Source organism: Rhineura floridana, chromosome 1 (assembly GCF_030035675.1).
Source record: "Rhineura floridana isolate rRhiFlo1 chromosome 1, rRhiFlo1.hap2, whole genome shotgun sequence".
Taxonomy (NCBI): Eukaryota; Metazoa; Chordata; class Lepidosauria; order Squamata; family Rhineuridae; genus Rhineura; species Rhineura floridana.
Window position 1 is genome coordinate 116,177,808 of NC_084480.1, and position 27,073 is coordinate 116,204,880.

Genomic DNA, 27,073 nt, shown 5'->3' on the forward strand with positions numbered 1-27,073 from the left:
AGTTCCATAGCCAGGGCACCCCATGGAGAATACCCTTTCTCATATGGTTTTGCCCGAGGTCACATTTACCAAGGGCGCCACTAGCCCCACATTCTCATTCACCAAACTGCAGACAGTTGGAGGACCCTCAGCAGGAATTCAGTTGTTGAGTGGAATGTCTGGGCAGGCTCATAGGGAATAATACCACACTCTCTTCAGCCATACAGCCCTTTCCATGGTACTGGCAGCTTTGATCACCTGTTGGGCAGGGTGGGGAATTAGACCATCCCTGCTTTCAAGCAGGCAGTTGTCATTACCAGAATGAACAATGCAAACTATAATGTATGTACACAGCCCCTCTCCATCATGGGGTACCATGCCCAGCTCCAGAAAAGATGTATTTCATCCTGTGATTCACTGTTTGCATGGGCAGATCCCAATCAGTAAGGGGATCTAGAGAAGGTCAGCTCTAAGAAGATGGCCAAAGCTGCATGCCAATAAAGAAATGGGCTTTAAGTTATTAGCATTCTATTTAGTGAGTCATTGAAACACCATTTAAACAGCTGCTACAAGCAGATAACTTTAAGCCAATGTATATGCACACCTCTCTTCCTTTCCTGACGCACATGATACCTAAAGGAAATACCACTGGGATCTTTTTCCCCAATTATAATTTTTAGTAGGTAAGGGAAACATTCAGTAAAAATAGTAGAGATCTGCTACACCTTTTCTCCATCCCCTTCTCCCACACCAAAAGCCTTGCAGAATTAGTACATATTGGAGTCAATGGTATTAAGTCATTGGATGTTGGCATTTCTGGCACCCTACTGGCATCCATCTGCAAATGAAAAGCTTTCTACAGGTGGGCCCCGCTTATACGGCGGGTTTCATTCCGGACCCCCGCCGTAAAGCGGAAATCGCCGTAAAGCAGAACCCCATTTACTATAATGGGCGGCGTCACGCGAAAATGATGCGAAAATGGCGCAAAATGGCGCAAAAGAGCAAAAATACCTTTAAAATTGAAAATGAAAGCCGCCGCATCAGCGGAACGCCTTAAAGCGGAACGCCGAAAAGCGGGGCCCTACTGTATATGAAAAGGTTCATACCTACAGCCCCGTGGTTGTAGTTTCTGAGGTACAAACAGAGGCATGCCCTGTAGCTGCTAAATCAGCATCCCATGGCACAAAAATCCTACAATCCCAGTTTCTTTAGCTGTGTTCCAGCAGTTCTTCCATATGTTCACCAAGTACATTCATATCAGGGTTGCCAGGTTCATGGCCTGAGACTGATCCTGTATCTTTAGGAGAAGAGAAATCAGCCAAGTGCAGGTGTTCTTGCAACAGTGTAATGAGAAAAACTACAAGGTGGAATTCTCCCTTCCCCCTGCACAACTTTTAAAGATACAGAAGATCTCTTGGAGGCCGGGCCTGGCTTTTTCTTCTCCTAAAGATACAGTAGGGCCCCGCTTATATGGCGGGTAAGGGACCAAGCCCCTGCCGTAAAGCGGAAATCACCGTAAAGTGGAACCCATTGACTTTAATGGGTCATGTCACGCAAAAATGACACCAAAATGCTGCAAAATGCAGCAAAACGGCAAAATCGGCTTTAAAACGGGGAATTTCCCCTGATTGAAAGCAGCCGCATCAGCAGAACGCCAGAAAGCAGAAAGCCGGAAAGCGGGGCCCTACTGTACAGGATCAGTCTCAGGCCATGAACCTGGCAACCCTAATTCATATAAACATCAGAGATTCAATTGTTTTCAGGCTCTGTGTGCAAATCACAGATTGGTCATATGATGTAATAGCCCAAAGACCATTGGTTTTGAGAGGGAGGGAGGGAGAGAGGGAGGGAGGGAGGACTTTCTCCTAGCACTTTCTTCATCCTTTTTGAAAAGAAGAATGCTCCAAAAGAGCATATAGTTATGGACTACACCTGCACATTGCAACATAGAAGAGACTTGGGAGTCACAAGCTCTCTATTATGGCAGCTGCATCATTCCTTTGGCATTTGGAATGCTGTGTGGCACTCTGGCTGGCAGCTTCCTGATACTTAACAATGTAGTCTTGACATTGGTATTGAGCACATGTGTATGCTACTTCTGAGTAGAGAACTGGGCCAACTGATGTCTCCAGGCTCACTCTCAGTTTGGAACTCATAGGAAAAGCAGCTGGCAGCAGCTGTTAAGCAAATATGTCCCTGGAGACAGAAGGAGGGTCTTATATAGAAATGAACAGGGAATATGCTTTTATTTTTCAGTATCAACAATAAAGGATCTAGTTGTTGCACTACACAAATGGCTAGTGTTTTGGTGCCATTCTGTCATCAGTTACAAAATCCCACTTTTGACCAAGCTTGTCAGTAAATAGCTGCCAGACTGTAGCCATTGTAGCCAGCAGAGTAGCTAATAACAATGTGACTCTGGTTGGCCCATCTAGAAAGAAACAAACAAGTAAACAAACAAACCAGAAATGCCCCAGGAGTTCCTTCTCCCCAAATCCAGAAATGTTAACAGCAACATTTTTTTTTGTTTTCAGTAAGATTTGACACTTGTAAGTCATGAGCCAAAGAAAGGAAGGATAATGATTCTTCCATTTTCAATGCATAACAATGCAGCAATCTTAGACCAGAATCTGAAAACTGAGATCACACTTTATTAAAAATACAATTAAAGTGTTGTGGACACCTATGACCAGATGGTCATTGTCTGCTTTAATGCCTTTTTGTTTACAAACTGAATGACGCGTGATGGTATGAACATTCCAAAAGAATCTCTTCCTGGTAGACCTGGATCTAGAATTGATCTAATCCTAGGCTGAATCTAGAAACATAGCCCACTTACCTAGTGGTTGCGAAAGGCAGCCTCCAAACTGATAGGGCCTGCTGCTGTTGACACCAGGAAAAGAGGCAGGTGTCATCCCTGTGGTCAACATGACAGAAAACTAGAGCAACTATGTGCTTTATGTAACTGCTTTGTCTGCCTGACTCAAGCAACTATGAAGTGTAGTGAGCGTGCACAGGATGCTCAAGTAGTGTGTGCTATGGCTGCAAGATCTGGGAGAGTTGTTATTATTGTTAAAGGTAATTCACAGCTAATGATAATTGCATGTTATATTTATGTATGCTATAATGATCCCATATATATGTGTTGATGGTGCAATATTTTGCTTTATGTTTAAAAAATGTGGACTCCAGTAGACCATATTTGTAGGTTTGTCATTTACATTGTGGGATATTGTTAACCCTGACAACTTATGTGCAGCTATATCATTTCACTGGAAAAGGAATGGTCTCAATGAAAGCATGATTAACATTTGGTTAACTTGCAAATGGTGCTGTGCTTAATATCTTCCACAAGGTATTTTATTTGAATGGCTTTCTTTGACCCCCAAACCAGAGAGATAACAGTCAATTTTTCTATCTGTGTTAGATATGCAAAGCAAAGCTAAGCAATGAGATCAGTGGGACTTGAAAGTGCCAGAGTTCTGAAAAATTGTGCCGTGTGAATGTTTGGCAACATAGGGTTCTCCATTCTGCTTGCCTCTTTGCTACCTAACTGCAATCTCTCAACAGCTGCATTTTTTCCTTTTCCACTCTCTAGAAACTTCCAAAAAACCCCCCTAGGGATCCCTAAGTCCTAGGGATCAGAGCTATGCATATCAGTGTTCTCAGGAAGACCACACCAGAGTACATTCTCCTGCATACATCTCTCATTATACTTGATAATCTGCCTTTTCTTTTTAACTGATGCCAGTGTTGGCAGGCTCACAGCAGAAAGTGTCTCTTAAACCACAGCAGTAGCCCTGCCAAGGTGGCTGAAGCATAAACTATTAGGACCACCTGTAATGGCGAGTGTTTCTCATTTACCCAAATTATTTGCTGACAAGACCACCTGCAAGACAAGGATCAATTGGTGCCAGATGTTGGGGGGCTGCTTCTGATCTGACCCAAGGCAGTATTTGTTTATTACATTGTTGTGGATGCTGCTGGACAGCCATCAAGTGGTAGCAGCTTTTGTCATTGCCATGTTGCCTCAGATGAGATCTGACTGAGGCACATAATCAGAGAAGGAAGCTGAGGAGATACAACACCTCACAGGGATGGAGTGTTGTGATTCAGTCTGGATGTTTCTCCCGTTTAACGCCAGTTCTCCTGTTCAAATTGTGTCTTCATTCTTCTGTATGATATCCTTGTTGTTTGTTTCTTATTCCATCTTATTCCTATGTAGGATATTAACACTTTAATCTGCTACGAAGAATGCTGAAATTTAAGAAGATGAGAATAGTCCTGCTGGATCAGTCCAAAGTCCCATCTAGCCCTGCATCCTGTTCTTACAGTGGTCAACTAGATGCCTATAGGAAGCTCACAAGTGGGACTGAGTGCAACAACACTCTTGCCACTTGTGATTCCCAACAACTGACATTCAGAGACATAGCCATTGAATTTGCCATTGAAAAGGAAAAAAGATTGGCCCCAAAGTTCTCAGCTAAGGCCTTTGGGTTCAGATTTTGAGGGGCTGGTGTTTTAAGGAGGTAGTATTTTTCCCATGTTGATTTTATCTGTGTTATATATTTTCACTATTACAGTATCTGCGCCTCACCCCTTACCGATAGTTTTGCTGTGTATAGTGCAATCCTATACATGTCAACTCCCAAGTCAGTCCCACAGAGTTCAATGAGGTTTATTCCCAGGTTAAGCGGGTATACGACTGCAGCCTAAGCTACCCATTTCTAGTTAATGTATGAGTCTGCATGAGCAGCACTAGCTGCAGCCCAGCATGGAGATTCTCTCTTCTTCTATTCTGCAGGGTGCCCCCTGCTGGACTGTGCTGTGATGATGCTGAGTTGCATTCCCCAAACACAAGCATTCAGTGTTCATATATCATATAGGTTGAGTCTGAGTCAGTCACTGCTAGCACACGCATTCCAGAACTAGCAGAGAATGTACAAAGTAGGGGGCATTTTGGTTGAAGAGGAAGGTGTCAGGGATGTGTTCCCCCCCTTATCTCTGCCCCTAAAGGTCTGAGAGATGATAACTGACTTGATATCTGAGTAGGGATTAAGTGTATGATAGAATAAACACATGTTTCTTATTGTATTATGTTGAACTGTATTTTAAGAAGATTGCCATAGAAACAAAGTAAATATTATGAATTATTTTTCTGGTACAATATAATTGAAAGTTTGGTAATTTCTCGTAATATTTGGATTCGTGAGCAGTATTTTCTCAACTCCCCTTCCTGGCCACACTGAAAAAAAAGGAGGGATTATATACTGACTTGAATTCCTGTTTTGGAGTTACAAGTTTTGAATTAAAAGTTTTGCAGCAAGCCCCTTCCCTTCAGGAAAATTCTGTGTGCACAACCCATTTTACCATACAGAGAATGGTATTAAAACTTTGGCATTGTATTAGAATTATTAACATGTTACTGCAACTTTAAAAAACCTAGAGAGGAAATGAGCTTCTAAAAAGGGATTGAAAGGCAAACTTCATTTTAGTTTTGTGACTGGAAGCCAGTTCAGGCATTTGCTAAGCTGTAGTGAATTTTTTTTGGGGGGGGGAAACTATCCCTAAAGTAAGGCCTGGTTTGCACACCCAGAAGACTGAAATAGAATCTTGATGTGGTACAGCCCATCCTATTACCTTAGGACTTTCCCACCTCACTTTGCCCAGTTGTTTGTCACTTATCTGTACACAAAGGGAACAGTGAAACAGTGAAAAAGGTCCTGTGGTTTAAATGGGACAAAGTGTGACAAGACAGAGGGGAAGGGTTTTAAAAGGCCTTCAAAATCCTGGGGGAATATAGCAATCAGCTCTTTCAGAGAAGCTGACACACCATAGTAGATGGGTGAGAGGGTTGGTCAAATAGGATAGCTTTTTTGGAATAGGTTTCTTGTCCTCACATTTGTTAATCGAGGTGGGGTGGGGGGAGCCACAGGCTACCAGCCACCATTAGCTTACTATTCCTTTTTGAGGGGCACCTTATCTTGAGGACAGTATCGATTAATGTCATCCATAGGTGTAAAATGACTGGACTTCCTTTATGCATGTTCTATAGGCAAATGGATATGACACAGACTCTGTATATGTGCTGTTTGCAGGTCTTGTTAGTTCTTTTTTCAACTCTATGTATACATTATTATTATTGTTAATTATTATTAATTATTAGTAACTTTTTCCAAACTGAAAACTCAAAGAGACTTACAACATTGAAAATAGATGTAAAAACAAGAATAAAAACATTGTAAAATACTGAGGCTGCATAAAAACAAAATCCACATTCTCCCCACCTGACTAAAGACAAACAGAAAATTCAACACTAAAGGCCTGGGTGAATAAAACTATTTTTTACCTGATGCCTAAAGACAGACAGTGATGGCATCAGCCATGCCTCCCTGGGGAGGGCATTCCACAGCTGAGGGGCCATCACTGATGAGCCTGTAATTGTGAGCAGACGTGTGATGGGATCACAGGGCCATATTTATGTGGTGACAAGGCAACAGCTTGGCAAAGCTGCAGAAGCCATTTTGCCTGACGCTGAACAGAATAGGGTGGAGCCTGTAACTGAGCCTGAGGTCGTCATAGCAACCCCTAGTGTGCCTGGAGAGAATGAAACATTGTTGCCAGTACTGAACTTGCTAGCTGCTGGAGAGGCACAGGAGTTCAGAGATGAGTTGAAAGAAAATTTCAGCTTGAAAGCCATAAAGGAGCAAGCCCTACCACGAGTCCCTTTTACAGAGAGCCTGAGGGATCAAACAGTGTGGGAAAATGGGGTGCTATATAGAATGTGGCTGCCAAAAGAGAGATATAAACTGTGCACCAGTCAAACAGTTAATAGCACCGAGCAACTACAGCTCTAGGTTGCTAGTAAAGGCACATGATATACCTTGCTCAGGACACCTAGTTATAAAAAAGACAAAAAAGAGACTAAGTGCGCATTATTATTGGCCGAATATTGCCAAAGATGTCAACCAGTACTGTATCATGCCCAGTGTGCCAAAGAGTGGGTAAAAGTGGAGTGAAAACAAAGGCTCCATTGAAACCCCTTCCTCTAATAGGACAACCGTTTTACAGAGTGGGGATTGACATAGTGGGTCCTTTCGCCATACCCTCAAGACATGGCCAGAGGTACATCTTAGTGGTGGTAGACTATGCCACAAGGTACCCGGATGCTGAGGTGTTGAGATCAGAAGCTCCTCTGGTGGCAGAAGCCTTACTGAAGAATTTTATGAGGCTGGGTTTACCCCATGAAGTTTTGACAGATCAAGGTAGTGTATTTATGGGGGAAGCTATGCAGTGCATATGGAAGTGCTGTGGATTGAAGCATCTAAAAACAACCACTTATCATCCAGCTACCAATGGGTTAACTGAAAGATTTAACGGGGTGCTGAAAGGGATGCTAAAAATCTATCTACAGGATCATACACAGGATTGGGATGCTTGGGGTGTTTCTTGTTAGCTTACCGGGAGGCGCCGCAAGAATCAACTGGGTTTTCACCTTTTGAATTAATGTATGCAAGGAAAGTTAGGGGTCCTTTAGACTTGTTACGGAATTCTTGGGAAGGGTCCTTGGTGGAATATAAAATGTCCGTGGTAGATTATGTGATGGACTTCCGTAATAAATTAGAATCCATGATGAAAGTGGTACAAGAAAATATGAGCCAAACTCAACAAAAACAGAGCTAGTGATATGACAGGACAGCAAGACAGCATGCCTATGAAGTCGGGGATATGGTCATGGCATTTATTCCCATAAAACATCACAAGTTACAAGCCAGCTGGGAGGGACCATTTGTTATTAGAGAAAAATTAGACACCTTGTGTTACGTTAGAACATCAGAGAAACGGGAAAACACAAAGTGGTACATGTGAACATGTTAAAGCCCTATCGCACCAGAGATGCAAGAGTTTTACAAGTCACCTTGTTTCCTGAAGGGAGTGGCCCTGACTTGCTGGATTTGGTGCAAGAGAGCAAGACAGAGGGAGGTTTAGATCAGCTGGAGTGGTCAGAGCAGGTGGATGATCAGGTCAAAGAGGAAATCCTGAGAGTCTTGAGTAAGCATGGGGAATCTTTGATAATAGACCTGGTAGAACTAGTGTTGTGAAACACTCTATAGACACTGGCAATCACCCTCCAATAGGTCTACCCCCTATTGTGTGAATGGAAGAGTGCTTGAAGAGATCAGAAAGGAAGTGAAGGAAATGTTAGAGCTGGGTGTGATACATGAATCAATTAGTCCCTGGTCATCTAGAATAGTGTTGGTACCCAAAAAGGATGGAACAATCTGATTTTGTATCGACTTCAGAGCTATAAATAAAATTACAGTTCCGGATGCGTATCCCATGCCAAGGGTAGACTCTATGCTGGCACTATTGGGTGCAGCCAAAATAATTTCCACGATAGAGCTGTGTAAAGGGTTTTGGCAAATGGAGTTGGATGAGCAGTCCCGTAGCAAAACTGCATTTAACACACCTGATGGACTGTACGAATTCAGTTCTCCCATTTGGGCTTAGGAATTCACCGACATCCTTCCAAAGTCTGATCAATACCATCCTAAGAGGCATGTCAGACTTCACTATAGCTTATATTGACGATAAGGCTATCTTTAGCAAGTCGGTGCCAGAGCATTTACAACACTTAACATCAGTGTTAGAGGCATTTTAAAAGGCTGGAATGACCATTAAAGTTAAAAAGTGCCAATGTGGGTTACCCGAGATAACATTCCTAGGTCATAAAGTGGGAAGCGGCAAAATAACCCCCTTATGGAGTATAGTGGAGGCTATATCGTCTTGGCCTGTTCCACTGAACAAAAAGCAAGTGAGCGCATTCCTGGGTATGGCAGGGTTCTATAGAAGATTTATCAAGGGGGTTGGGGAAATGGCTACCCCACTGCATGAACTAACTAAAAAGAAACTACTGGAAAGACTTGAGTGGAGTGAAAGGTGCCAAAAAGCTTTTGACCAGTTAAAGCAGGCACTATGTCAGAGTCCAGTGTCAATAGCTCCGGACTATGAGCAGCCTTTCATCGTGGCCACTGACACTTCTGACCTGGGTCTCGGAGTTGTGCTCATGCAGAAAAGGGAAGGCATCAACCATCCTATTGCCTTCCTGAGCAGAAAGCTGACTATGAGAGAGAGAAATTACTCGTCAGTGCAAAAGGAATGCTTGACTGTTGTGTGGGCCCTGAGTAAACTGCGTTCCTACATGTGGGGAAGATTTACCGTAGTCACCGATCATCATGTGCTGATGTGGCTGGACTCGATACAGAACAGTAACACCATGCTCCAAAGACGGTCATGGGTGCTGCAGGAATATCTAGTGGACTTTGTACATATTAAAGGAACGGACAATGTGATTGCGGATGGACGTTCCAGACATGTTCCAGAGACTTCAATCACCTGACCAGGAAGTTGGACTGGATGGACACTCTCCTCTTGAGTGATACGAACTCTGTTGTAACGTGACGTATTATTTTTGGGCACAAGAAGAATACTATACTTTTGTTAAAGGGGGGAAATTGAGCTGCCTCTGTAATTGTTGTACAGTAATTATGGTAAGTGCGGGTTTTGTAGTGTAAATGTGGTAAGTAGAGTGAGTGAGAGGGGGAGTACATGGGTTGGAATGTTGAAGAATGCTGAGTTGTGATTGGCTGAACGTCTGGGTGGTTGATGGTATAAATCAGGAGTTTTGGAGTGCGTTTCCAGCAATATGCTGATGATACGCAGCTCTACTACTCCTTTTCATCTTCGTCAGGTGAGGCTGTTGATGTACTAGACCGCTGCCTGGCCGCGATAATGGGCTGGATGAGAGCTAATAAACTGAAACTCAATCCTAACAAGACTGAGATGCTGTTGGTGGGAGGGCCCTCTGCCCAGATGGTTGACGTTCGACCTGCCCTAGATGGGGTTACACTTCCCCTAAAGGAGCAGGTACATAGTTTGGGGGTCTTATTAGATCCGCTCCTGTCACTTGAGGCTCAGGTAGCCTCGGTGGCATGGAATGCATTCTACCAGCTTCGGCTGGTAGCCCAGCTACGACCCTATCTGGACAGGGAGAATCTCGCCTCAGTTATCCATGCTATGGTAACCTCTAGATTGGACTACTGTAATGCACTCTACGTGGGGCTACCTGTGAAGACGGTTCGGAAACTTCAGCTAGTGCAAAATGCTGCGGCCAGAGTTCTCACTGGGACAAAGAAATTTGACCATATAACACCTGTCCTGGCGCAGCTGCACTGGCTACCGATATGTTTCCGGGCCAGATTCAAAGTGTTGGTTCTTACCTATAAAGCCCTAAACGGCATCGGACCGCAATACCTGGTGGAACGCCTCTCTCGCTATGTACCTACCCGTTCACTACGCTCGACGTCGAAGGCCCTTCTCCAGGTCCCAACTCATAAAGAGGCCCGGAGATCAACAACTAGATCTAGGGCCTTCTCAGTGGTGGCCCCCGAACTATGGAATGCCCTCCCAGACGAGATATGCCTGGCGCCTTCTCTGTTATCTTTTCGGCGCCAGGTAAAAACCTACCTTTTTGCCCAGGCATTTTAAACATTTTAAATTTAATATTTTAAACCTAATATGGATCTTAATTTGTGAACTCAATGGCAACTCTATTTCAGATTTTTATCATGTTTAATGTTTTTATAATTGTATTATATTTTTTCACACTTGCTCATATTTTAATTGTGATTTTGTTTGTTGTGCACCGCCCTGGGAGCTTTCTGCTATAGGGCAGTCTAAAAATGTAATTAAATAAATAAATAAATAAATAATGAGAGAATGACAGTTGGAGAGGGTTGGTTAGTTGGTGGTGGTTTTGGGTTTTGGAGAGATGGATTTGTGTTTAGGCAGGTAGTGAAGTAGGTTTTAGGATTAAGATAGATAAAGAGAAAACTATTATATGTAAGCACACACATGTTGACTGAACTTAAAATAATCTTGTTTATTCCTTGTGTTAATAAATAAATAGTTTCGGTTTAACAACACGCCTGATCCCGGGCTGGGATATTACAGACCAGAAGGGTGGGCAGAGCAGTACCAAAGCTGGGAACAGTATCAATGGTGGCAGCGGTGAAGGGACAGTGTAACAGCAGCAGGTATCCAAAGCAACCCAGGGCTGTAATCTTTAAAGGCAGAAAGATACAGGGGGGATGTGGCCTGTAAGTGCACCCAGACACTACGTAGCAATCTGTGGAGGAGACTAAGGCACAGTCTCAGGGCAGTATTGCATTACAGAGTGTCAGGTGGTGATGCCTAGTAGTAGGATCATGAGAGACCTATGCTGGGGCCAGTGTGAGAGATCCATTATGAAACCAGACCCAGAGTAGGGGTCTGACAGTGTGTTCTTGTGTTGCCACCTTCTGCACCTCTCTCAAAGGGGGCACATGAAGAAGGGCCTCTGATTTAGAGTTGCCATATTCCAGTTCCACAAATCTGGGCAGGCTAATTTGCATATTATGCAATTATGTAAATTAAGTATATTAATGGTTGCATTGTCCAGTTGTTTTGTTTTTGTGCCTAGTAATTACCACCCAAAACTGGGGGAGGATATGATGAATCTTTTTTTTAAAAAAAAATCTTACCTTTTCAGCCTTAAATGCTTAGACTTTCATTTCTAATACTCTGGAATATTTATTTATTAAGAGGATTTATATCCTGTCCTTCTACTGTTAAAAACAAGTCAAAATTCAGATAATAATTTTAGATTTTAATATGTTTTTAACCCTTTTTTTTAAACAAAGTTGTTTTTAAAGCTTTTTTAAAAATGTTTTTAACGTTTTGTTTTAATGTATTTTAATTAAATTAAATCTGCACTTCTCTGAATGTTGCTGTATCGTTCTTCAGCCAAATAACATATACAAAAATGTGTATATCTGAACCAGAGATCTGAAAAATGAGAAACTGAGAGAAATGGAAATTGGTAGATTTGTCCTTTCCTATCTGAATGCTTTGTTTTGTGATTTATTTATTTATTTATTTTATTTCATTTATATACCGCCCTAAGCCTGATGGCTCTCTGGGAGGTGTACATAAGAGATAAAAACAGCACAATATATAACTACAATAAATATAATAAAGTCAAAACCCAAAAACAAACAAATAATAACAAAAAGCAAACAGCATCATAATACAACACTAAAAAGTGCAGTTAAAATACACTTTAAAAACAGGTTAAAATACACTTTAAAATGCCTGGGAGAATAAAAAGGTTTTCACCTGACGCCGAAAGGATAGCAGCGTTGGCGCCAGGTGCACCTCATCGGGGAGACTGTTCCACAATTCGGGGGCCACCACCGAAAAGGCCCTAGATCTAGTCACCACCCTCCGAGCTTCTCGATAAGATGGCACTCGGAGGAGGGCCTTAGATGTTGAGCGCAGTGTACGGGTAGGTTCATATTGGGAGAGGCGTTCCACCAGGTATTGCGGTCCCATGCCGTGTAAGGCTTTATAGGTCAAAACCAGCACTTTGAATCTAGCCCGGAAACAGATAGGGAGCCAGTGCAGACGAGCCAGAACGGGTGTTATATGAGCGGACCTTCTGGTCCACGTCAACAGTCTGGCCGCTGCATTCTGGACTAGCTGTAGTTTCTGAATTATCTTCAAGGGCAGCCCAACATAGAGCGCATTGCAGTAGTCCAATCTAGAAGTTACCAGAGCATGAACAACAGAGGTGAGGTCATCACTGTCCAGATAGGGACGTAGCTGGGCTACCAAACGAAGATGGTAGAAAGCATTCCGTGCCACCGAGGCCACCTGGGCCTCCAGTGACAAGGAAGGATCAAAAAGAACTCCCAAGCTACGAACCTGTTCCTTCAAGGGGAGTGTAACCCCATCGAGAACAGGATGAACATCCACCATCTGGGCAGGGGAAGCACTCACCAACATCGTCTCAGTCTTGTCTGGATTGAGCTTCAGTTTGTTCGCTCTCATCCAGTCCATTATCACGGCCAGGCAACGGTTTAGTATGTTAACAGCCTCACCTGAGGAAGATGAAAAGGAGAAATAGAGTTGCGTGTCATCAGCATACTGATGACAACGCACCCCAAAACTCCTGATGACCGCACCCAGCGGCTTCATGTAGATGTTAAAGAGCATGGGGGACAGTACCGATCCCTGTGGGACTCCACAATGGAGAGTCCAGGGTGTCGAGTAATGTTCCCCAAGCACTACCCTCTGGTGACGACCCACCAAGTAGGAGCGGAGCCACTGCCAGGCAGTACCCCCAACTCCCAACTCCATGAGTCTTCCCAGAAGGATACCATGGTCGATGGTATCAAAAGCAGCTGAGAGATCAAGGAGAATCAACAGGGTCACACTCCCCCTGTCCCTCTCCCGACAAAGGTCATCATACAGGGCGACCAAGGCTGTTTTGGTACCAAAACCGGGCCTAAAACCGGATTGAAATGGATCAAGATAATCAGTGTCATCCAAGAGCCCCTGGAGCTGGCCGGCAACCACCCGCTCCAGCACCTTGCCCAGGAACGGAACATTTGCCACAGGTCTATAGTTGTTCAAATTATCTGGGTCCAAGGAGGTTTTCTTCAGGAGTGGTCTCACTACTGCCTCTTTTAGGCAGTCAGGGACCACTCCCTCTCTCAAAGAGGCATTTATCACCTCCTTGGCCCAGTCGGCGGTTCCGGTCCTGCCAGCTTTCACCAGCCAAGAGGGGCAAGGGTCCAGCACAGACGTGGTCGCCCGCACCATTCCAAGGATCTTGTCAACATCCTCAAGCTGCACAGACTGAAATTCATCCAAGAAATAAGGACAAGACCGTGCTCTGGACGCTTCATTAGGTCCAACTGCTATAATAGTGGAGTCTAAGTCCCGGCGAATGCATGCGATCTTATCTTGGAAGTGCCCAGCGAACTCGTCACAGCGGGCTACAGAGGAATCTATAATGTCCCGAGGGCCAGAGTGTAAAAGCCCTCGTACAATTTTAAAGAGCTCCGTTGGGCGGAAAAGTGATGACTTAATGGTGGCAGCAAAATAGCTCTTTTTTGCTGCCCTCACCGCTACTATGTATCACTTAGAACAGGCACTTACCAAGGCATAATTGCATTCATCGGGAGTTCGCCTCCATCTGCACTCAAGCCTCCTCCTCTCTTGCTTCATCGCTCTCAGCTCCAAGGTATACCATGATGGTATTCACTAGTATAGAATACAAGCACATCTTTTTTATTACTGCTCATGGCAATCATTTTGTGCTGGCACTGTTGGCACTTTTGTCAAGGTATGAATATTGGCCCCTCATTTTTTACAAAAAAAAAGCAGTGACCTACCAAGGCTGTTCTTTCTGTCTTCACTCTTTCTGTCCTCACCCTTGCACTGCAGGCGACTTTTGTTGTCTTTATATGCCCAAATATAAATAAACAAATAAAATAATAAACAAATAAAATAATACTAAAATAAATAAATAAAACAATTAAAATGTAAACACATGAAATGAAATAAACAGCACAACAAGTTAAAAGTAACATAAAACAGCCAGCAGGATTAATATCGCATCTAAAAATCTTGGAAAATAAAATGGTCTTCGCCTGGCACTGAAAGTACAATAACGTAGGTGCTTATTGAAACTTTCTGTGGAAGAGCATTCCACCCCTGGGGCATCAAAACTGAGAAGGCCCTTTCATGGTCAGCAACCCACTGCCTCTGATGGTAGGATGGCAGTTCAAGCAGGGGTAGGAATGTTAAATCCAAGGATGAAGTCAAGGCAGGATTCAGTTTGGTCACTGGAGCCTGACCCACAGCAACTAAGATACTGAAATAAGCACCTCTTTGTCTGTTAGCTCTGCGCAATTTTAAACTCTACATTTTTATTTTTGAAGAAAACGCTTCCATTTCTTTTGCCGTTCAAGTGAAATGTTTATAAAACTCTTTACATTGTTTTATCGCATCAGCCCTGTCAAGTCACACTCCTTGAAATGATGGGAATTTAAAAAATCAGCCTCTGAGTGTTATGTTACATTTACCATTTGATGTATCCTCTGACTCTGTACAACTGCACGAAAAGGAGACTGAAAGCAAGAGGAAGCAAGTCGGTTCCAAAAAGTGAAGTTAGATAGGCCTGTCATGTGTTATTTCAGGTGCTCAGAGATGGGATGAGAGTTTTAAGAAGAGGTGTATCTTGGAATGACTTGGAGCTTTGCATGGGTTTGCCCAGAAGGTATCAGGATGGGAGGAAAAGGGGATCACCCTCAGGCGAAGGGACCATAGGAATCCTTCTGAATTCCCTTCTATTCTCTCCCATGGCTTAAGTGTACTTCTCGGGCATCTAGCAGCCTGTGACTCTGTCAGAGCTACCACTGGGATGATATTCTGCATTCATTTGCTGCCCTTCCATCAGTAGCTAATGTTGGGGGAGGGAGAGAAGCAGAATGTCCATGCATCACAACATGAGGCAAATCAGGAATAGAGACCCACAGGCCCATGGGCTGAATGCTGCCCTCCAGGCCCCTCTCTCTGGCCCTCAGCACTCTCTCCAGGCTACACCACCTTCACCTTTGCACTCTCCTTTAGAGTCCTTGAATTCTGATGATGCCTCTTGCTTGCCTGGATGGGGGATACAAGAGGGGTGTGTTGTGCAGAAACAAGCCTACTGGACAAAGGCAACATTGACATTCATTGCTCCACCCACTTTTGCCTCTGTCCCTCCTGACCTCTGACAGGTGGCCCCCGGAAGGTTGTCCTAATGGCTCCCCAACCCCGAGGTAAATTCTACTTTCGGGAACTATTCATTCATTCATTTAAAATATTTCTAACTCACTATTCATTACCAAAAAGGCATCCCAGAGCAGGTTTTACAACACCAAATCCTTAAAACACACATCTAATAAAACCAAAAAATAAACAGCAGTAAAAACAATAAAATTTCATCAGAGCAAATGAGCAGCAGCAATTCATCCAAAGGCCTGAGTTAAATAGGTGGGTTTTTAACCAGTGTTGAAAATACATAATGGTTTTCTCCACCTGACTCGGCCAAAGTCCAGTTCTTCCCAAATCTTCCTGGCTCAGTTTGGGATTTGGCAAAATCCAGTGGGAACAGCCCTAGTTAAAAATGTTCATAAAGGAACTTCACTAAGGGCTACTTCTTACTGTACCTTATTCATATGATACCCTGCACATGTGCCTACTCCTACATATAACATTGTACTGTGACCTTCCTTATATATTTTGATAATCTGGAAAACTATTAATTGTGTTAGTCACACAATTCTCTTTTTTAAGTGTAACTAACAACAGTCTTGAAAGTGATACTAAGGTTTTTTTTGTTAATGCTCTCTGTGGAACGTGCACATATGTCCATGGCTCTCATGTAAACCGTGAGCATACCATCCAACCATATGAGAGAGCAGATGGCTAGAGCAGCAATCTGTCTTCCTGCTTTACTATGTACACCCTAAGATTCCAAGAACTGTTGCAGAAGTAGCATCCTGAGTCGATTAAGGTCCTTTCAATATTTTGTGCCAAATAATGCTTAATAAAGGTAAGGCCTTCTTGGTGGTAATGCCCTGACTGTGGAATGCCTTTCCCTCAGACGTATGCTTGATGCCTACTACTTTTCTTCCATTTCAATACTGTGAAAACCTATTTGTTTGCCCAAGCATTTGTGGAATATTCATTTTAGCCATTTTACTGGTATGGAAGTTATAGCCTGCTTTCAGGATTGTTTTGGGGTTTTAAATTGTGTCTATTTTACCTGCTGTTGCTGTCAAGTAGATTTCTTATTTGTGATTGTTTTAACTTCATTGGGTTTTCAATATTGTACCCACCTTCAAACTGGTTAGGATGAAGGCTGGGTTAGAAATATACTAAATAAATAACTAATGACCTATCAGGCTGAATGCACTTCACCTTGTATATAGTGGACCACCACAGGTTGGGTAAATCTTATCATTATGGTGCCTCTACAGGCCTAGGAGGTTATCATGCATTTTGAATCTACACTATTCACCTGGTGGACTGTATGCAAGCTTGCAGGGGAGGGGAGGGTGTCCTAAGTTTTTCAGTTCAGGCTGCCCAATGAAGACTGCAAGTCAGACATTTTTGACAGTAATTTATAAGATTCCATTCAGTCATCTCACTGCCCCCACCCATCTCAAAACTATACCAAGATATGTGTCTGACTTTTGAAGGTGGGCCAAGGGAGATACAGGCACTTCTCAGACAAGTTAGTTTGTTTTGCTAAAGCTTTAGAGTACTATGTGATTGAAATCACACAATTTGTTCTCTCCGCTGCTGTTTTTAATGGTTGCAGACAGTAGAGGGAGCTGTTGGTATTAGTTTTGGCACATTGATTGACTCTTTTCCTTTGTCACTTAATTAATTTAATGTTTGAAATAAAACCACTGTTTAAAACGCAATATTAATATGCAAGGGGAGACATGTAAACGTGGATGATTTCCGTTAAAACTTTGACACTTTTGCACATTTCCAGAACTTTTGTGGGATTGTTTTTTCATCTAAGTCCAGGCATTGATAATATTGGCTGTTCTAACGCAAACTTCTCAGCAAGGGATCTTCTTAGCTGCTTCACCGTTCCTTAATATTGAACATTTTTTTTAAAAAAAAGCCTTTTAAAATGGAGGGGTATGATCTAAATCAGTTTTGTCAGGTCAAGAATGTGCTTACTCTAATATATGGAGAAATGCTGGAGTGAGGGTGGGGATTCCCCCCCCCCATCTTTTGGGAGACATTAAGAAGCTTAACGTATACAGTGGATTCAAAACCACATTTGTCTTTTAGTAAAGCCTACTCTTTCAATTTGTCATTGTCAATGGAGCAGAGCCAATATATACACCAGCAAAACCATGGAGCTTGGACCATGTTATGGTTTCATCTGGAAGATAAAAACAAATCTTACATGTAGATACCATTTTACGTGTGTGTGTGTGTGTGTGTGTGTGTGTTGTGTTTAAAAGTGGTCATACATTATTACTTAATTCACATTTCTTTGACTACAATGTTCTTCTCCTGTTGTAGAGGGTGGAGCAGAGAGGTGCCATGTGCTGATAGGTGATGGGACAGGATCTGAAAAAAAGGATCCAGGTGCCCTGTAAACATTACCTGAGTACCACAGAAGGCTCTTTTTTGTAGGTAGGGTGAGAGATCCATCCATCAAATTGTGCAGTGCAGTTCTCCAGTCAAGTAATGTGTACAAAAATGCATATATTAGGGGAAAATGTGCATAGAAATGCATATTTTTGGTGAAAATAACATTAAAATGCATTATGCTGAATTTTGAAACCCTTACTAACTTATGGATGTAAGAATGCCCTTACAGAAATGGTTCTGTTTCTTTTGAGTGATGCCAACAGCTATGTGGGACATAAAGTGGCTCTCTTTGCCTTGGCAGCAAAAAAGATTAAGAAGAGAGGATTAGACAAAACTGTCTTAAACTGTCTTGCGGATTCAGAGTTTTAAATTGAAGCTGAGTTTGCCTATAGTAATTTACCAGTATTACTTTGCAATGTTTAAAATATTGCTTTCTGTACACTTGTATTTTTAAATGTTTTTTATCATGGCCTTGGGCTACTACAATGAATTTATTGATGATGATGATGATGCATTATATTAGCAGAAATTGCTTTGCAAAAATATGTACATTTGGCAAAAATACATACAAAACTGTATGTTAGGAGAAATTTGCACTAAAATGCTGATGAATTTTCACAAGAATACGCAAACTGATGTGAAAATGTGGAGAACTGAGTATAAGATTGGAAAAATTAGAAACTGAATCTGAAATTGGCATATTTGCTTATCCCTACACAGCAGTAGTATAATAGTTAAAGACCACAACTAACAATGGACAGGACCAATGATGTTGGTCTTTCCAGCAGAATTACCACCTGACCAGAAGAGAACCACTTCCAAGCAATCATCCACCACCTCTGCATTTGCGATTTATTTATCAGAAATATTTTAAGCCTGCCTTTTCATCTAAAATTGATAGGTGCTTCTAGGCCTTTCAACACTACGGTGGTGCCATGGAATGAACCCACAGAAAAACACCTCACTCAGTGCCCATGTGACACTGAAAGGTCACCTGAGTACCAGCTCTTCAAATGGATGTGAAAGCAGAGGGCAGTTCCAATCCAATAGCCCAGAAATCAATAGCCACATGATGAGCAATTGAGTGCCTAAAGGCTGCTACTTAGCACATACAGCCCTGATCACTGTCTAGAGCAGCCTTTCCCAACCAGTGTGCCTCCAGATGTTGTTGGACCACAACTCCCATCAGCCTCAGCCAGCATTGCCAATGGTCAGGAAAGATGGGAATTGTGGTCCAACAACATCTGGAGGCACACTGGTTGAGAAAGGCTGGTCTAGAGCAAGGATGTACTACTACAGTGGTATGACACTGTTGGGTGTAATCTGTTGGGAGGCACATTTTATTTATTTATTTATTTATAAATACATATGTCAGCAATGGGTGTTGGTCAAAGCTGAGAGTGGATGGGTCTCTTTTTTCAGCCATCCCCTTTTGTCTCTTTCTGTTATCCCCCCCCCACTTTCTCTTCTGACATGTAAGTTGATCCATCTCACCTACATCCCTTTCCTCAAGAGCCAGCCAGTCCCCATCAGAGTAAACCCCACCCAGCTCTCCAGAGCCAGCCCTCCCCCCTTTCTAGGCTCACATTTCTCTACCATCCTTCTCACCATTGGGGCCCCCACCCCATGATTCATTGCCAGCAGGCAAGACCGTGTTGCCTTTCCCCTTGCTTTTACCTCCCCCTCTTTCTTTCCATCCAAGGCTGTTTCATCTCCCGTAGTTCTCTTACGGCTTTCTCTGTGACCATCTCTTTCTATCCCTTTTCTGTTCCTTCTTCTCACAGCCAGGGCGAATCCCTCTGACCCCAATAATGAAGAGATCAATAGTTAACAGTGCCTGGAAACCCAGATGATGCTATGGGGCACAGGTTCCCCATACCAAGGCTGGAGTGTTACATTTGGCCTCTTAGTCTTGCAATTGGCACTCCCTGGCAATTCCACTATGATGCATTCTGGGATAGTGCAACAGCATCCAATAATCTCCCACTACCAGGCCTACAACAGGAAAGAGAGAAGATGGATAAGTGCAATCTTTGGACACTCCACTCAAAAGACTGATCTTGTTGTTTGCATTGATACATCCATATAGAAGTGTGGGGAATGTCAGGTCCAAGGGTCAAATGCAGCCCTCCAGATCTCTCTATCTGGCCACTGGGACTTCCCTTGGCCATGCCACCTCTCCCCAGGCAATGCCCTCAGCAGCATTCTTCCAGTATTTTTACCTTGCTTGGATGCATCCTTGAACTGTGAACATTCCCCTTGCTTGCCAGGATGGAAAAATATATGTGTGTTGAAACATCTGGATTTTGCATGGTTGGAAGGTAGCCTACTGTACCAAGAATCACATCTATTGCTCCACCCACTTTTGCCTCTGGCCATGCCCACTTTCTGTTTCTGGTCATACCCACCACTGGCATACTGCCCCCAGAAGATTGCCCAATTGGGTTATCATTTATTTATTTATTAAATTTATATTCCACCCTTCCTCCCACAAGGAACCAAGGGCAGTTATCATGTATCTAATTTGGCAAACTAATAATCACTTAAAAATAGACACATTTCTAGTCCTCATGATTGTGAACAAATTAAGAGACAGGCTGGGCTTCACTTGCTCTGCACTGCTTCCTGTTCTTCTGCAAAAATTTAAGATAAATTACAAAACACCATCTCACCACAAAACAGAATCAACGTTCATCAAATTCATTGAACCCCACTCACTCCCACCTTACCCCTTACCAGGCTGCTGCAAGGATGAGACTGTGCTGGGACCATCAAGGAGCAAGCATTTCCACCTACCTTGCCCCACCCCTCTGCCTGGACCTTATCAGGAGAAGCTGCAGGCTGAGTCTTGCTGCTGCAGAGATGAGACTGTGCTGGGACCATCAAGGGGCAAGCATTTCCACCTGCCTTGCCCCACCCCTCTGCCTGGGCCTTATCAGGAGAAGCTGCAGGCTGAGTCATGCTGCTGCAGAGATGAGACTGTGCTGGGACCATCAAGGGGCAAGCATTTCCACCTGCCATGCCCCACCCCTCTGCCTGGGCCTTAGCAGGAGGAGCTGCAGGCTGAGTCGTGCTGCTGCAGGGATGAGACTGTGCTGGGACCATCAAGGGGCAAGCATTTCCACCTGCCATGCCCCACCCCTCTGCCTGGGCCTTAGCAGGAGGAGCTGCAGACTGAGTCGTGCTGCTGCAGGGATGAGATTGTGCTGGGACCATCAAGGGGCAAGCATTTCCACCTGCCTTGTCCCACCCCTCTGCCTGGGCCTTATCAGGAGAAGCTGCAGGCTGAGCCCTGCTGCTGCAGGGATGAGACTGTGCTGGGACCATCAAGGGGCAAGCATTTCCACCTGCCATGCCCCACCCCTCTGCCTGGGCCTTAGCAGGAGGAGCTGCAGACTGAGTCGTGCTGCTGCAGGGATGAGACTGTGCTGGGACCATCAAGGGGTAAGTATTTCCACCTGCCTTGCCCCACCCCTCTGCCTGGGCCTTAGCAGGAGGAGCTGCAGGCTGAGTCGTGCTGCTGCAGGGATGAGACTGTGCTGGGACCATCAAGGGGTAAGCATTTCCACCTGCCTTGCCCCCCACCCCTGCTCTTAGTGACATTTGTTTGGGGACTGTCCTTTACCAGGAAGATGAATGTTTTTGGTTTGCTGTTCCTGTTTTTTTAGCTTTTCCGTTATTGTTAGTTTTTATTGTTAGTCTCTTAATGTTTTGATGTTTGCATGTTCTGCTTTGTACGTCGCTTAGAGTGGCTGACAATTCAGCCAGATAAGCAACTAATAAGTCAAATATATAAATAAATAATAAATCCCTGAGCACAAACGGTTCCCTTACAATGCTTCTGAAAGATTATCAAGTTTGGACTTTGGTGACATCATGTTGGAAGGGAATTAGATAACTGGGAAAGTCACCAAGGACTCATCTCTCCGTATCCCTTCTGTCTTGGTCTGAGGAAAATATAATTGCTTGGATCCTAGCTAGGCATCCACAAATGGGCTCCCTTTGGGAGGAAGGATGGGATATATATTTAATAATAACAACACCAATAATAATAATGGAAAGGCTCCTTCCATTCATGACAGAACCAAGATCCAGTGAAGGATTCCACTACCATTCTCGCTTCTTCAGCAGTCCTCCATGCTGCTTCTCATGCTGTTTTGCAGAGCTTCCCAATCCTCTGGAACAGATTCTGGAGGGCAAAAGGAACAAAAGGGGAAAGGGGCAATTGGTGAGAGTTGCCTTTTTCCTTCTGCAGAAGAGAATGTCCCATGAGTGGAATTGCACTCAGGGGGCACTCCTAGCATATCATCAAGAGGACATCTTAAGAAGATTTCAGACAGAAATAGCTGATGCAAACTTAATTTTTTATTTAAACTATTTTTACCTATCCTTTAAATAAAGAACTAACTTCTAAGATAACTAATGTGGAAGTCAAAAACTAAGAAATTAAAAATAATAATAATGAACCCAATCCATTAAAAACATATATTTTAACAATATGTAAAACATAATAAAAAGGTCAAATAAACAGCAGTAAAGAATAAAACATTCAACCAGCCAAAAAAAGTAGAACCCTAATAAAAGCCACATTAAATATTATCTACCAAAATGTAATTTTTAAAAAAATATTATCCTTCAAAAGCTTGAAAGAATAACATTGTCTTCACCACCTAGTATAGGCACTAGTTGAGAACTTATTCCACATTTGGGGCACCACCATCAAAATAGCATTATCACCATCCATCTAACCTCTGAAGGCATGGGCCCCTGATAAAAGTCATAGTAAATGGGAATGTTCACATAGGCAGGGCTGGCACTAAACTTTGGGGGCCCTTGGCACAGAAGGGTCATAACTCAGTGGAAGAATAAGTGCTTTGCATGCAGAAGGTCCCAGGTTTATTTATTTTTTTATTTATTTTAATTTATATACCGCCCTAAGCCCAAGGGCTCTCTGGGCGGTGTACATAAAATAAAGCAATCAGGAATATATAAATACAATAAAACAATAGAATCAAACCAACAAAGGTAAACAAAAATAATCAAACAGTAGCAAAATACAACAATACATATAATAATACGCATTAAAATGCCTGGGAATATAAAAAGGTTTTCACCTGGCGCCGAAAAGATAGCAGCGTCGGCGCCAGGCGCACCTCATCAAGTAGACCATTCCATAGTTCGGGAGCCACAACTGAAAAGGCCCTATTTCTAGTCACCACCCTCCGAGCTTCTCGATGGGATGGTACTCGGAGGAGGGCCTTAGATGTTGAGCGCAGTGTACGGGTAGTTTCATATCGGGAGAGGCGTTCCACCAGGTATTGCGGTCCCATGCCGTGTAAGGCTTTATAGGTCAAAACCAGCACTTTGAATTTAGCCCGGAAACAAATAGGAAGCCAGTGCAGACGAGCCAGAACGGGTGTAATATGAGCGGACCTTCTTGTCCGCGTCAACAATCTGGCCGCTGCATTCTGGACTAACTGTAGTTTCCGAACTGTCTTCAAGGGCAGCCCAACGTAGAGCGCATTGCAGTAGTCCAATCTAGAAGTTACCAGAGCATGAACGACTGAGGCGAGGCCGTCACTGTCCAGATAGGGACGTAGCTGGGCTACCAATCGGAGATGGTAGAAAGCATTCCTTGCCACTGAGGCTACCTGAGCCTCAAGAGACAAGGAAGAGTCGATAAGAACTCCCAAGCTATGAACCTGTTCTTTCAAGGGGAGTGTAACCCCGTCCAGAACAGGGTGAACATCCACCATCTGGGCAGAGAAGGCACTCACTAACAGCGTCTCGGTCTTGTCTGGATTAAGCTTCAGTCTGTTAGCTCCCATCCAATCCATTATCGCGGCCAGGCAACGGTTTAGTATGTTAACAGCCTCACCTGAGGAAGATGAAAAGGAGAAATAGAGTTGCGTGTCATCAGCGTACTGGTGACAACGCACTCCAAAACTCCTGATGACTGCACCCAGCAGCTTCATATAGATGTTGAAAAGCATGGGGGACAGTACCGATCCCTGTGGGACTCCACAATGGAGAGTCCAGGGTATCGAGCAGTGTTCCCTAAGCACTACCTTCTGTTGACGACCCACCAAGTAGGAGCGGAGCCACTGCCAAGCATTACCCCCAACTCCCAACTCCATGAGCCTTCTCAGAAGGATACCATGGTCGATGGTATCAAAAGCAGCTGAGAGATCAAGGAGAATCAACAGGGTCACACTCCCCCTGTCCCTCTCCCGACAAAGGTCATCATACAGGGCGACCAAGGCTGTTTCGGTACCAAACCCAGGCCTAAAACCGGATTGAAACGGATCAAGATAATCAGTGTCATCCAAGAGCCCCTGGAGCTGGTCGGCCACCACCCGCTCCAGAACCTTGCCCAGGAACGGAACATTCGCCACAGGTCTATAGTTGTTCAAGTTATCTGGGTCCAAGGAGGGTTTCTTCAGGAGTGGTCTCACTACCGCCGCTTTTAGGCAGTCAGGGACCACTCCCTCTCGCAAAGAGGCATTGATTACCTCCTTGGCCCAGTCGGCGGTTCCGGTCCTGCCAGCTTTCACCAGCCAAGAGGGGCAAGGATCCAGCACCGACGTGGTCGCCCGCACCAGTCCAAGGATCTTGTCAACATCCTCAAGCTGCACAGACTGAAACTCATCCAATAAATAAGGACAAGACCGTTCAATCTCCCTACTGGGAGGAAGGGTGGGATATAAATCTAATAATAAATCAATCCCTAGCAGCATTAGGTAGGGCTGGGAGAGACTGCTGCTTGAAAACCTGGAGAGCTGCTGCCAGTCAGTGTAGACAGCACTGCGGTACATGGACCAATGGTCTGACTAGGTATAAGGCAGCTTCCTATGTTCCTATGACAATGACCCCCACCTCCCCACCACAACCCTGGTGGACAGGTGGCAGCGCTTTTGAATGGGAGCTAACTTTGGCTCCCACTATAGATCTATGAAATAAATATATTTCACAGATCTATGGGCTGGGGTATGACATTTTGAGTAACTTAAAATGGTGGTGGCTGTTTTAAAATATGTCCCTCCCACCCCGTGCTCAGTGCTGGGCAGCTACTATGTCAATTTCTGACAATATCCTCAGTGTAGCATCACTCTGGAGCATTGTGAGAAATGTAAATGGTAGCTGATCAGAGAGTACCACTGCTATGCAAACCCAGCCAGAGGGCACACAGGTATAGGAGGAGCCGCACAGGGGACACTATGCTGACGACGTCCTCAAGCCTGGAGCTGGCAGTAGTAGGCAGTTCTCCAGATATCCTGGTTCCCAGTCATGCAGGTGGGGGAGGGCAGATCTCAGGTACTTTGGATGGCTGGAGACATTAAAGAATTGCTTATTACCAGCATCATCCACAAAGACACAGGGAGCCAATGCAGATGTGAGAACACTGGTGTCATGGGCTCCCAGCATTCCATGCCAGTATTCCATACCAATGCATGGACCACTGTGGTCAGATTATCATGGCCCAAGAACAGTTGCAGCTGGTGTACCCACCGAAGCTTGCAGAAGGCACTCCTGGCCATGGAGGTCACTTGGCCTCTAATGACAAAGATGGATTAGGGAGTATCTCCAAGCTACAAACCTCTTCCTTCAGGGGAAGTGCAACCCCATCCAGAGCACGCATTTGATCTATTTTAATAGTCATGCCCAGTTAATTTCTGTGCACATTGCACAGGAGAGGAGAGATGATGAATCCCTGCATGCTTCTGAAACACCAAAGGGAAGATCATTAAAAGATAAGCAGTTGCCCAGCCTTTGAGATCTCCCACCTGTGAGCAAAGGAGTCCTATGAACCCCAGCAAAGTGTTGTAGCTGAGTCACCAATACCACATAATCAACGGCCACAAAGAAAAATCTAAGACCAATATAATGTAAATGGTTCTGTTGATTTATAGTTGGAGATCATCAGTCCATGAGACTAGGCCATGGGAACCTGTGACCCTCCATACATTGTTCAACTCCAGCTCCCATCAGCCCCAGCCAGCAATGTCAGGGATCATGGGAGTTGTAGGGTAGGTGTAGGGAACCTTTGGTTCTCCAGATGTTGCTGAACTACAACTCCTATCAACCCTAGCAAATGGCAAATGGCCAGGAATCATGTGAGTTGTAGTTCAATAACATCTGGAGGGCCAAAGATTCCCCACACCTGTTCTAGGCTATGCCCCAGCTGAAAACCAGACACCAACAAGGCAACCACTCACGCAATAACATTTTCACAGAACTTAACACAGAACCATTGTTTTACTTGTTAAAAGCTCTAACGTGGAATCAGCTGCTGCCCAAAACTAAGTTTGATCCTAACCATGTCTACTTGGAAGTAAGTCCTATTGACTTCACTGGGGCTAATTCCCAGGTCATTGGGGTTAGGTCTGTAGCCTAAGGTTCCAGATACTTTTAATCCGATAAAATATCATTTAGCACCATCCTACAGTCCATTAATGCTGTTTGTTGTTTGGTCATTTCCCTCTAAAACAGTGGGAACTCAAAATCAGGGACAGGATACCAGGCTAGGTGGACAGAAGTAATGTTCTTCTTTGAGTCCATTCACAACATTTGAGCTTCAAGATCAAACTGTGTTATTGCCCCTGGGGGTAGCCAAAATATGACACATTTAAAGAAATACAACCATCTGGCTCTGCTGGAGTGCCATTCCTATTAGTAACAAGAAATTTAGAGACAAGTCATCTTTACTGAGTTGGATTAGTTTGCGAAAGAAATCTATGATTTTGGGCCTGAGATTTATTTGACATGCAACATTAATTTTCATGGGAACTTTCGATTTAGGATCTCTTTTGAATTACAATATCTAATTAAATTTTAATTGTAAATCGTGTCCAGACACTAGTTGTTTCCTGGCTCAAATTCTTTAGCACATATGGTGCTAGTATAAGCTTGTGCCAGTCTGCCTACTCTCGGTAATTTTGCATGCAAATAGTTTAGTGTCTCTGTTGAGGTGCTAGAACATGTTTAGTACACTTGAAAATATTTGCATTGCAAAAGGAGAGATAATCTCTTGAGGAAAATC

At 43.8% G+C, this 27,073-nt stretch overlaps 1 long non-coding RNA gene across 1 annotated transcript; it reads right to left on the reverse strand.

The window, feature by feature from the left end:
• Positions 1 to 2,218: 2,218 nt before the first annotated feature.
• On the reverse strand, positions 2,219 to 21,066 carry LOC133379724 (uncharacterized). Its single transcript, XR_009761252.1, has 4 exons — positions 20,830 to 21,066; positions 14,259 to 14,324; positions 14,023 to 14,127; positions 2,219 to 4,236 (listed from the first exon to the last, which is right to left on the reverse strand). It is a non-coding gene; the product is annotated as an uncharacterized LOC133379724 (long non-coding RNA).
• Between the last annotated feature and the right edge of the window lie 6,007 nt (positions 21,067 to 27,073).